The 13,525-nt window shown below is 37.6% G+C and overlaps 1 protein-coding gene across 1 annotated transcript in view; it reads left to right on the forward strand.

Moving 5' to 3' along the window:
* Positions 1 to 13,525, forward strand: part of RAD50 (RAD50 homolog (S. cerevisiae)) — a 108,426-nt gene that overhangs the window by 89,451 nt on the left and 5,450 nt on the right. The window lies entirely within an intron of this gene.

The raw sequence follows: 13,525 nt of genomic DNA on the forward strand, positions 1-13,525 counted from the left end.
CGACTCGATGGACGTGAGTTTGAGTGAACTCCGGGAGATGGTGATGGACAGGGAGGCCTGGCGTGCTGCGATTCATGGGGTCACAGAGTTGGACGTGACTGAACGACTGAACTGAACTGAGGATGTTGGGGGAGCAAATTCCCACTCCCTGAAATGGGCAGGATTGGGGAGGAGAAAGTGTTTTGGACACTTGAAGTTTGAGATGCACTTTAAATAGAAATGTCAGGCAGGCAGTTGGATCTATAATTTAAAGTCTAGAGTTCAAGGGGAAGCTATACATTTAGGAATTATCAGGACTGATGCTGAAGCTCAAACTCCAATACTTTGGCCACCTCATGCAAAGAGTTGACTCATTGGAAAAGACCCTGATGCTGGGAGGGATTGGGGGCAGGAGGAGAAGGGGACGACAGAGGATGAGGTGGCTGGATGGCATCACCGACTCGATGGACATGAGTCTGAGTGAACTCCGGGAGTTGGTGATGGACAGGGAGGCCTGGCGTGCTGCGATTCATGGGGTTGCAAAGAGTCAGTCACAACTGAGCGACTGAACTACTGGTATAGACCTGTAAAGAGCAAGTATTCATCAGAGAGATCAAGCAGACTGTCCAAAATTACCAAAATATTGGTAGCGATAAAATTAGATCTCAGAACTAAGGCCTTTCTATTCCCACTGTGCTGTGCTACCACCATCCATCCCCCCTTTTTTAACCTTTAAAAAACAAATATTTATATTAAGAATTTTCCTTTTACTTAACTCACACTTCTTGGTTAAGAGCCACAATAGTCAATTTATATATTTTATACCTCCTCAGCAAACTGTGTATATATGTATGTGCAAAATATGTCTTGTCGTGCATTAGGACTTTGTTCAATTAAGATTTGAGTGCTTGTACGTTTGGTAAGGTTTAGATGTTGTATACTAAGTATGTAGAGATGAAGAAACAGAAAGTTCAGGAATAAATCCGTAAATGGTGAAAATTAACCATGATGATGGGAATAACTGAGGGTCTACTTTAGGCCTTTTCTAAGGCAGGATCTTTTTTGAGAATGTGACATTTAAGCTGGAATGTGATTCATGCAAGATATGCAGAAAGCGGAGACGCAGGCATTCCAGCTGGAGAGATAACTCATGCAGAGGCCCTAAGACCAATACAAACATGAGGTGTTCAAGGAATAGGAAGCAGGCAAGCGTGCCTGGCTACAGTGAGCAGGGGAATCAGGTCAGAGGGGAATGGTTCCCAGAGCATGCCATGCCTTGCAGCCTTGGTTAATAGTTCAGTTTTATTCTAAGTGTGATGAGAAGTCACTGGAGTGTTTGAAGCAGGGAGGTAGTATAACCTGATTCATAATTGGAAGAAATCACACTTGCTGTGTGGAGAATGGATTGTGGAGGCACCCAGGAGAGAGTGGTGGACTGGACTAGGATGGTAGCAGTGGAAATGGAGAGAAGTAGATGGGCTCAATTTTTGTTTTGGAAATAGAATTGACAGGTCTTGCTTCTGAACTGAATGTAGGGGAGGAAAGAGGCGGGGAAAGGAAGACTGATCCTACATATTTTTTCACAAGCAATAGGATGACCGACTCGATGGACGTGAGTTTGAGTGAACTCCGGGAGATGGTGATGGACAGGGAGGCCTGGCGTGCTGCGATTCATGGGGTTGCAGAGTCGGACACGACTGAGCGACTGAACTGAACTGATGTAGTATTTAAAGCCATGGAATGAGATTACTAAGTGCGGAATAATTGTGGATAGAGATGGGAAGGGTCCCAAAACTCATGTTTACTAACGGAGTGAAGAAGTAGCTGATGAAGAAAGAAAGAAAAAAAAAATTAAATGGCATAGTAGCTTGAAAACCAAGGAAAGAAACTATTTCAGGAATCTAATGTTATTGAGAGATCAAATGAGATAAGGACCAAGAAGTAACCCTTGATTTGGATAAAATGGAGAATGTTCATGACTTTGAGGAACAAACTTAGTGGCATGGTTGGAACTGAAGCCTTAGAGTTGAGTGAGGAGACAGCAGATGGCAAGAGATGAAGACAGTGAGTACAGTAAACTCTTTATTAAAAAAAAAAAAAACAACTTCGTTGTGAAGAGTAGCGGGAAAACGGGGTTAGGTATGTAGACTGCTTTTATCCTAAATCTTTTTTTTTTTTTTTAATCCTAAATCTTAAGTTTAGGTAATTCTGCTACAAAGTAGCTCTTCCTCTTAGTACACTGGCTTGCAGACCTGGGGTTTCATAGATGTTAACTGAATGGAAAACTGTACCTAGAAGCCCTCCAGCTAACCCTGCAAGACCCTGAGAGCACTGACAGCAGGAACAAAAATTCCCTCAGTGAGGCACCTGTTGATTGAAAAAAAAAAAAATCCCTGTTCTGTTCTCTCTGGGGAGATAGAAATATGCCCTGTTTTTCCTGTAAAGTTGTAACTGCTCAGTAGGAGACCATGGTAGGTGGTCCACAGGCTGTATTGACCTGGGCCATGAATAATGAAGGAAGGGCATTTCAGTAGAGAAAAGAGCCTCAATCATGGAGGCATCACACTGAGCAGAGGGCATATGTGGGAGCTTGTGGGGTTGGGGAGGTACAGGGGTGCTTCCCAGCAATTTAGGCTTGCCTCAGAAACAAAGGCAGGCTGTTTACTGAGTCCTGTTGTCCGGCAATTAGATGGATTCTTCTAAATGAGCAGAAAAGAAGTGGTACAGATTTCCCCAAAATTGAGTGTTTGTGGGCTTATGCTTGCAGCTCTTCTTAAGGTTTATATTAGGAGCCTTAAATTTGCCTTCTCACCTAGAAGAAGAAAGCAAGGTCCATAATTTCCCTCATTGTCTCACCTCTTAGAAGAAGCATGCAGTCGTCGTAATTGTGCATTCATCTATCTATTTAAGATAACACAGGAAATTAACAGTGCATTTTCAAGAAAAGCTGATTACCATCTGTTATTAGTAATCATCTAAAACCATCACTGATTGTCAGCATTACCAGTGGTCAGAGACACACTCGACAAGGGGAAAACATCCATTATTCAGAATTTACTGTCCCTTATCCACTCCCTTAAAAGAGCCATCAATTAAAATTAAGTGATTTTGGAATATATCATTCAAAGTACACTGTTCTGCCCTATCCCCAAAATGTTACACTATTTTCCCCCAAATGTGGAGTGTTGAATATTAAGTCATACTTCTTCTGAGACTCAGTGGAGACATGTAAGTTTTATATCCAGGGCAGCCAACTCTCTCTGAGTCTCTTCAGAACCCGGCTTCTTACACTCAATGAGGGCTTGATGCAGGACTCACCTCATGGCTATCATTCTCATTCTTATCTTAAATACAGCACGGTTTCACATCAGCCCCCATAGCATCAAACAAGTAGATTATAAAACCCAATGATAGCTAGTGGCATTTCACAATGACTTGCAGGTTTTTTAACCAAATATTTATCAACCACTGGAGCAATAGTGGTTGACCCGTTACCTGAATTTTAAAAGCTGATATTTGGGAGTCTGGTCAAAGGAAATTACAGCAGTTCAATAATTTCAAGGGTTTTAGGAAATTAGTTTAATAGTCTTAAAGGTTTTATCTAGAAAAAGAGGACATTTTTCTTATAAATGTGCAGCTTAGGATTGGCAAGTTAGGGATTTTAAAGTGTGCTAAGTAATAAAACTCACTGCTAGTTTGGAACACAATACTCAGTAGAATGTGATACTCATCGTATCATTTCCCTTATACTAGAGGGCTTCCGCTGGCCTATATGTAGGAAGACAGGAAGTTCTCATGGTGGTAACTACAGTAGGGAAGAGTATTCAATATAATAATGAACAACAAAATTGATCTTAGCCAGTTTTCTGGCAACCTGTATATCTCAGGAAGTGAAGCGAAGCAAAGTAAAAGGTGCTCAGTCGTGTCCAACTCTTTGCAACTCTGTGAACTGTAGCCACCAGGCTCTTTTGTCCATGGAATTCTCCGGGCAGAAATACCAGAGTGTGGAACTAATGAGTGAAGAAGCATATGAGAAATACATAAAATCTATTGAGAGAAAATGGAACCCCTAAATAAACTAGTTTGAAACAACTTAATCTAGCATAGTTGTCTTAAAATTAGGGGTGGATATGTATTTAAAAGCAACTTTTAGGAAAAGAAACCACTTGTAACAATGTTTCCTGAAGAAAATACCCCTTAACTTCCTAATAACTTCAGAGAAACACTGCATCTTTTTGACAGCACCCTATGATTTTTAGGCTAGGTGCCAGTTACAATATTCAAAATTCCTGAAATTATCTGTGGTAAAACTAGTTATAAAAATTATGTAATTCAAGGATAACACAGTTATCTTAAGCCTTATATAATTTTGTAACTTGCTTACAGCCATCCCTGGATTTGGGTCAGAATTATCTTCCCACTAGAAATAACTGGCAGGAGAGAAAAGTTTGTTTGTTGTATAGCATCCAGTAAAGAATATTACTATCTTAATTTTGCAATACACTGTGTTTGCTGGTGCTATTTTTACACAGTGAAGCAACAGCCTTGCAGGAGAATAAGAAACAATTTAATAATAAAATATTTCAGCTTCTTAATTTAAAAAAAATACTGGAGTGGGTTGCCATTTCCTCCTCCATTTGGTACAATTTTATGTGCGAGGATGAGAATAGTATTGTTGGAAAAAGTCTTTGTAAGTATTATCTTTTCTCTGCTTTTATTAGGAAGGCTCGTCTTTGACCCCTTCAATATTTACTGAAATAGCTTGAGTTATGGGGAAATCCAGTTCAAAATTTGCCATTGTACATGCATTTCTGACTTTGAATAGCAAAATGGTAACTAACCTTCCTCGGTAGTTGGAGCCCTGGAGATGGCTTAAATATGAAAGGTGTAACATTTGAAAAGGTGTGTGTCTGGCAGGTTAGATTTTAGTCTACCTGTTTTCTGACCACTCCATTTCAGGCATTCAGTTCTCTGCTAATGACCAAGTCCTGTGATGATTTTAAAAGTGGCCAGAGAGCAGCAGCAAAAGCTCTGAACTACTGTCCTGGGGATGCCTAACAAGCTTCACTTGTGACATTGAGAACCCATGTGTGCTTAGAAAGTAGACAGCTCCAAGGCTTGCAGAAGCTTTTTATTAAAGGCCCAAGAGTGGAGACAGTTTGACAGCTTAGAACAAAAAGGAAAATCATCTAGAAACTGCTGGGGCAGAAGCCATAGTGCAAAGAGGTGCTGACGGACAGGACGGTCAGCTTGGCATTCAGAGTTGTGTGTGTGAAGAAGGAAGAGGGACATGTATGAAAACAGCTCTACAGAGTACATTAGTTCATACTCCTTTTTCTGTCTTTCTCAATAGATTATTTTTTGAGCAGTTTTAGGTTCACAGTAAAATCGAGCAGAAAATACAGAGATTTCCCATATACCTCTGTCTCCAGCCTTCCCTGACCATAGCCTATCCCACAGTCATCCCTGACCAGAGTGGTACATTTGATGAACATCATACTCACCAAAATCTGTAGTTCACATTTGGGTTCACTCATGGTGTTCTGCATTCTCTGCAATTAGACAAATGTTTAATGACATGTAACTAGCTATGTAGCCTGGCGTGCTGCAGTCCATGGGATCCCAAAGAGCTGGACGCGACTGAAGAACAACTGCCCGTACAGTATCATATGGAATAGTTTCACCTGTACGAGTCCTTTTGTCTTTTGGCCTCATTGTGCCCCCTTTCAAACAGTAAATATGCTAGGCCTTTGTCATCTCTGAGGGTCACATTGTAAGACTTTCATGGATCACTAGAATTTAAATACCACTAAAACCATCCTTTGTCCTCATAAAATGCAATCGATTGTTACTGAGATTTTCAGGACAATCTTTCAGATTACCAAGAATATTTCAATATAAGATTGATTTATAAATCACTATTTTCTTAGAACTTTTCATTTTGGGAAATCATTTTTCACAAAACATACACATAACATGCGTCAGTATTATATGCATTTAACTGAGTGACAGGCACACTCCAGGCACAGGTGGGGCTGATGCAGCTAGCCCAGTGACATCTACTTACAGTAGTTTCCAGCCCATGAAATTTATATCTTTGCCTAAGCAGAATCAGAGTTTACTAGATGTCATGGACCTTCAAGGTGATTCTTAAGTGTTAACTCCCTGTAACATACAAGTGCTGTAATTTCTTCCTTTGTATATCATAATATTTGTACCACTTAACCCATTCAGCCTTGTATCACAGATATCTTTATTTCCTCTGTATCATTATTCTGCAAATTACAGAACATGGTTCAGATTGGGACTTGAAATTCCCTTGACAGGCTCTGATATTTATTCAGCAGTTCAGTAGAATTACACTGATGAGACCTTTTCATTGTCTTCACAGTGCTTTTGCATTATGTACACATTTGCTTTGTGTGAATAGTATCACATTGTAGATACTTTTTTTTCTCACTTTACCATGTGATGAAATTCATGTTTGTATAGGTAAATACCTCATTATTTTTAATGTCTGCATAATATTCTATAAGGTGGATGTTACCTACTTTATTTGACCACTGATAGACATATTGGAAGCCTTTAAATGTTTGCTACTGCAGATAGTGCTACAGTGTATGTCTTCTCACACTTGTGCAGATATATCAGAAAGATGGCTACTTAGAAATAAAGCTGCTGGGTCAGAGGGTATGTGCCTTCCAGAAGCACAAGGTCTGTTTCTACCAGTAGTGTATGAAAGTACCTACTTAAATGTATGACATTTCTTTATGTCTGCTTTACACATTATCAACTTTTTAAATTTTTGAGTCTTACACACAAAATGTTCTCACTTTACATTCCCCTGTTTAATAGTGAGGTTAAATGTCTTTTCATATGTTGGCTGTTTGTATTTCTTCTCCAGGAATTGTCCAGTCATATCTCTTTGCCAAGTTTTCTATTAGGTTGTCTTTTTCTAAGTGATTTGTGTTATTATTTTAAAATAGATTCTGGATATTAATCCCTTTCACATACAGCGCAAGGAGTTTTTCCTAGTTTGTCACTTGTCCATTAGCTTTCTTGATGGTATTATTTATTTGTAGCTTAGTGTTTAGGTCAATAAATTTTTGGAATTTTAATGTATGACTTCTCAATTACAAGGGCCTTCCCAATCCTAAGATGACAAAAATTTTTCTTTTAATAGTCTTACTTATTTTTAATCTTTTATTTGGACTTCATTTGAAATTTGATAAAAGATAGTGATATAATTTTAATTTTTCCCTCTTCTAAGCACTATTAAAACCTTTCCCATTGACTTGAAATGTCAGTTATAAAGTTCTGTATATAGTTGGTTTAATTTTTATTCTTGTCCTCCATGATTTTATTCAATCACATTATCTCTCATATATGAATTTTAGAGTCATCTTGTGGGTTTTATTTAAAAAATTATTTAATCTTGTTGGGAGTTTTGTTTGGATTGCATTTAATTTACGGATTACTTGAGGGAAAATGTTTTTAATATTGAATCTCCCATTGGAGTCCTGTAATGTATTTATTCAGGATGGTTTTGTTCTCTTGTAAAGTATTATAACTTTTTCATTTAGATTCTGTACCTTTTTTCTCCTGGTATTTCTTAGTTTTTATTGCCATCATGAATAGGACCCATTTGTCTATTATATTTCATATTGAATTCTGCCACAGTAATGTATGTTTATTTCTGACTACTTATCAGTCTTTAATAGTTTGTCAGTTGATTTGTTAGGTTTTCTGAGTGTAGAGTTATATCATCTGCAGAAACGATAGCAAGTTCTTATTTTTGTTCCCCTCGTTTAGTCTTCATTTCTCTTTATTGTCTTGCTCAGTTATTAGGGATCTCCAGGACATTATTTTAGAGTAGCAATAATAAAAGTTCTCTTTCTCTTGTTCTTAGCTTTAAGAGGAACACTTTTGTATATTTTAACAGTAAGTTTGATGCTTGCTGTGGGTATCTGATAGTCATCTTGTCTAATTAAGAAATTTTTCTATTTCTCTGTATTTAGTTTTTATCAAAACTCAGTATTATACTTTTTGACATCTGTTTAAATAATATTTTCTTGCAATCTTTTAATGAAGTGAATTATCTTAATTTTCTGTTGTACCATTCTTGGGTTCTTGAGATAAACACTATTTGGTTGTAATACACTGGTTTTAATATGCTCAGCCCTAAATTTGGTTTTATTTAGAATGTTTGTATCTGTATTTGTAAGCAAAATAAGCCTATCCTTTTTTTTTTTTCTTATGTTTCTCCTTGCTATGTAGTATTTACATACTTCGGAACTAGGTGTACCTTGAAGATATGAAAACATTCACTTGTAAAACTGTCTGAGCCTGATGGCTTGAAAGATGGCATTTTGACTGCCTGTTCAAATAATTTTGATTATATTCAAGGGCTGTTAATATCCCATTTTTCTGATCTTGAGCACATTACTAATTTGATTAAATCTCAGTTTTCTCCCCAGCTTCTGTTTTATTTTATTGAGAAATAGTTAACATACATCACTGTATATGTTTAAGGTGTATGGCATGATGGTTTGATATACACATATTATGAAGATTACTAAAGTAGGTTTAGTTAATATCCATCATCTCGTGTAGATAAAAAGGAAAAAACATGTTGTGATGAGAACTCTTAGGCTTTACTCTCCTAGCTGTCTTATGTCATACAGCAGTATAGTTAACATATTGTATATTACAGACCTAGTACATATTTATAAGCGGAAATTAAATTCCACATGTAAGTGAGATCTTACAGTATTTGTCTTTTTCTGTCTGACTTCTTTTAACCTGCCTTCAAAGTCCATCCAACGTCATTCCAAATGGTAGGACTTCTTTGTTTTTTATGGCTGAATAATGTTCCATTATATGTGTAAATGTGTATGTGTATAGATATGTATATGTGTATAAAGATATACATCTCACATCTTCTCTATCCGTTCATTCCATGATGGACATAGGTTGTTTCTGTCTTAGCTGTTGTGAACAGTGCTGCTGTGAATGGGGGAGGAGGGTGCAGATAACTTTTCAAGTTAGTGTTTTCCTTTCCTTTGGATACATTCCCCAAAGTGGAATTACTAGGCTATATGTTACTTGTAGTTTTAGTTTTTTAGGACTCTATACTGTTTCCCACAGTGGCTGTACCAGTTTACAGTGTATGCTGGCAACAGTGCACAAGGGTTTTCTTTTCTCCACGTCCATGCCATCATTTGTTAGGTTTTGTTGGTGATGCATATTCTAAGAGGTATGAGGTGCTCTTTCATTGTGGTGTTAATCTGAAGTTCCCTAATGACTGTCAGCATCTTTTTCATGGACCTTTTAGCTGCTAAAAGGTCATGGACCTTTCGTGTATGTTCTTTGGAAAAATGTCTATTAAGGTCCTTTGTCCAATTTTAAATTGAGGTTTTTTTTCCCCAGGTTGTATGAGTTCTTTATATATTTTGGATATTAACTCCTTATCAGATTCATGGCTTTCAAATATTCTTTCCCATCCCATAGGTTGTCTTTTTACTTTGTTTCTTTAGCTGTGCAGAAACTTTTTAGTTTAATGCAGACCCCCACTTTGTTGTTATTGTTTGTGCTTTAGCTATGATTTCCAAAAATCAATACCAAGACCCATGTCAAGAACTTTCTTCTGGGAGTTTCATACTTTCAGGTTTTACATTTAAGCCTTTGATTCATTTAGAGTTCATTTTACGAGTGATTAAAATAGGGATCTGGTTTCATTCTTTTACATGTGAGTATCCCGTTTTCCCAACACCATACTGAAGAGACTGTCTTGTCTCCATTGAGTGTTTTTGGTTCCCTTGTCAAATATTAGTTTACTGTATGTGTCTGGGTTAATTTCTGGGCTGTCGATTATGTTCTGTTGGTCTATTTGTCTTTTTATGCCACTGCCATACTAGGTTTTTTTAAGTCTCTTTTTATATTGAAGTATCATGTGAAGAGTTGACTCATTGGAAAAGACTCTGATGCTGGGAGGGATTGGGGGCAAGAGGAGAAGGGGATGACAGAGGATGAGATGGCTGGATGGCATCACCGACTCGATGGACAGGGAGGCCTGACGTGCTGCAATTCATGGGGTCGCAAAGAGTCGGACACGACTGAGCGACTGATCTGATCAATATAGTTGATTTACACTGTCATGTTAGTTTCAGATGTACAGCACAGTGATTCAGTTATATATATGTATATATTATTTTACAGATTTTTTCCTTATAGGTTATTACAAAATATTGAGTATAATTCCCTGTGCCAATACAGTACGTCCTTATTGGTTATCTGTTTTATGTATAGCAGTGTGTATATGTTAATCCCAACCTCCTAATTTATCCCCCTCCTCCCTTCTTCCCCTTTGCTAACTATAAGTGTTTTCTGTGTCTGTGGGTCTATTTCTGTTTTTTAAACGTTTGTTTTAATCTTTTTTTTTTTTTCCAGATTCCACATATAAACAATATCATATGATCTTTGTCTTTCTTTGTCTGACTTATTTCACCTTAGCATGAAAATCTCTAGGTCATCCAGGTTGCTGCAAATGGATGGCATCATTTCATCCTTTTCGTAACTGACTAATACTCCGTTATATACATGCACCACATCTTCTTTATCTGTTGATGGACATTTAGGTTGTTTCTGTGTCTTGGCTGTTGAAACAGTGCTGCAGTGACCATCAGGGTGCGTGTATCTTTTCAAGTTTTGTTTTCCCTGGATATATGCCCAGGAGTGGGATTGCTGGATCATATGATAATTCTATTTTTAGTTCTTAAAGGAAATTTCATACTGTCCTCCATAATGGTCATACCACTTTACATTCCCACCAACAATATAGGAGAGTTTGCTTTTCTCTGCACTCTCTCCTGCATTTATTGTTTGTAGACTTTTTGATGATGGCCATTCTGACTGGTTTGAGGTGATACCTTATTGTAGTTTTGATTTGCATTTCTTTGAGATGTTGAGGATCTTTTTCATGTGTGTTTTGGTCATCTGTATATCTTGAGAAATGTCTAGATCTTCTGCCCATTTTTTGATGGGTTGTCTTTTTTGTTTTTTTTTGAGCTGTGTAAGCTGTTGGTATATTTTGGAGATTAATTCCTTGTTGGTTGCTTCTTTTGCAAAGATTTTCTCCCATTCTGTGGGTTGTCTTTTCAATTTATCATTTCCTTTGCTCTGCAAAAGCTTTTTAATTAGGTCCCTTTTGTTTGTTTTTAATTTTCATTACTCTAGGAGATAGATCCAAAAGGATACTGCTGCAATTTATTTTAAAGTGTGTTTTGCCTGTTTTTCCTCTAGGAATTACACAGTGTACAGTCTTATCTTTAGGTCTTTAGCCAATTTCGAGTTTACTTTTGTGTGTGGTGTTAGAGAATGTCCTGATTTCATTCTTTTACATGTAGCTGTCCATCTTTCCCAGCACCACTTATTGCAGAGACTCTTCTCCATTGTATATTCTTGCCTCCTTTGTCATAGATTAATTGTCTATGGGAGTACAATACTGTTTTAATTACTATAGCTTTAGTATAACTTGGAATCAGGAAATACAGTACCATTGCTTTGTTGTTTTCTTAGGTTTGTTTGGCTATTTGGGTCTTTTGTAGTTCCATGTAAGTTTCAAGAGTGTTTTTTCTATTTCTATAAAAACTACCATTGGAATTTTGATAAGAATTGCATTGTATTACATACATGGCTTTGAGAAGTATTAACATAATTAATCCTTCCAATCATGAACATAGAGATTACCTTTCCATTTCTTTTTTTCATTTTGGCCATGTTGCCTGGCTTGTAGGATCTTAATTCCCTGACCAGGGATCAAACCCATGTAGTTACTGTAATCATTGCATAGTGGGGCTATAAACTCCATATTAACAGAGAGAGAAGATACAAAGTGGGATTCCCATGTGGCTCAGTGGTAGAAGAATCCGCCTGTCAATGCAGGAGACGCTGGTTTGATCCCTGAGTTGGGAAGAGCCCCTGGAGTAGGAAATGGCAACCCACTCCAGTATCCATGCCTGGTGAATCCCACGGACAAAGGAGCCTAGCAAGCTACATATAGTCCATGGAGCCACAGAGTCAGACATGAGTGAGCAACTGAGCGTGCATGCAAGATACAAAGTGAATGGTCCAACTACTGTTGACATCAGCTCTGTCTGCCACACTCATTGGTCAGTGTGAGGACTGGAGTTTTTTCTCTCAGCAGACCTACACATGGGTGAGGATGCGCCACCTCTGATGTCCCAGGGAGCCATGGTGTAGACCATATGTATACATCTTGGACATGTGTGCCCCACCTGGAGCTTGTTCTCCATGTTGAGAGTGCTTATTTATGTTAATTATGGACGATTTTTAACTTGAATGGAAAGATGACGTTTTTTAAAAGTCATTTGAAGAATCAAGATCATAACGTATAAAGCTAAGGATCACATGATTCATCTCAAGAACATTCTCTGAGGTTTTTTGGTTTTAAACAAATACTTAGAAGTTGTGTCTCTGTCCTTTTGAAAGAAGTATAAAATCTGAGATAAATATATAAAAGTAGAAAATAGAGACTTGTTGCATTCTCATCAACAGGCAGAATATGGTTTTTTTCCGGGCTTTATACTTAAAAATCCTTCATCTGATATTTAAAATGTATTTATGTTGAGTCATTTCTTTCTCTTTTGCTGGTAAACCAGAAGATCATGAAATGATTCTGCAGAGGCAGTAGCATTACGTTCAGTTTCTTTTTTTGTATATATCAGATAAGAGACTTGCAAATGGAAGTATGTCCGCCTCACATCCTTTGTATGGTGATGGCAGTGATGTTTGCCTTTTTGTGACTGTTGCAACATTTATTAATTCATAAACCCACTTCCAAAGAACCTAAGGGCTTTTTGGCAAAAGGTGACTATAGTAAAAACGATGTTAGATTTTGACAGGCTACTTTTGTTTTTACACATTTCTTTTCTTTTTCGTATTTCAAAACTACTAGTATTTCAAGAGTGTTGGGGGGGGTAGAGGGATGCACAAAAGTTAATGCACATATTTGGAGTTAGGATTTTTGAATCTTTAGGAAGGGAAAATAAAATTTTGAAGTTCAGGTGAGCTTAAGTCTCTATATCCTCCTCTCTGAACCAGCACTTCTGGTTGGTAAAAAGCTCACAGATCTGAGACAAAAGCAGCTTCAGAGGTTGACTTCGGTAAACTGTAATAAAATAGAAGAGGAAAAAAAAGACAGCAGTTCCAGAGATTCACCTGTTTTCCCGTGGATTAAGGGACCCTGTACACCTTCTATCCCCTCTTTAACTCACTGTCATCCGTTCAGCAGAGCTTAGTATATAACCAGTTGGTATCAGTAGAAAGAGCGCTTCTGTTAAACCTAAGGAAAAGTCTCATAAAAAACTCTTTTCAGAAGTTTTCACAGTACTTAAGCATTTAAGGGAATGTTTGTCTTATCATGGAGCTTCCCTGGTGACTCAGATGGTAAGAATTTGCCTGCAATGCAGGAAACCAGGGTTTGATCTAGAGAGTGAAAGTGGAGAAGGATAAGGACCCTGGAGTG

The sequence above is a fragment of the Bison bison genome, unplaced genomic scaffold (assembly GCF_000754665.1).
Source record: "Bison bison bison isolate TAMUID 2011002044 unplaced genomic scaffold, Bison_UMD1.0 scf7180017864492, whole genome shotgun sequence".
In the NCBI taxonomy this organism is placed as follows: Eukaryota; Metazoa; Chordata; class Mammalia; order Artiodactyla; family Bovidae; genus Bison; species Bison bison.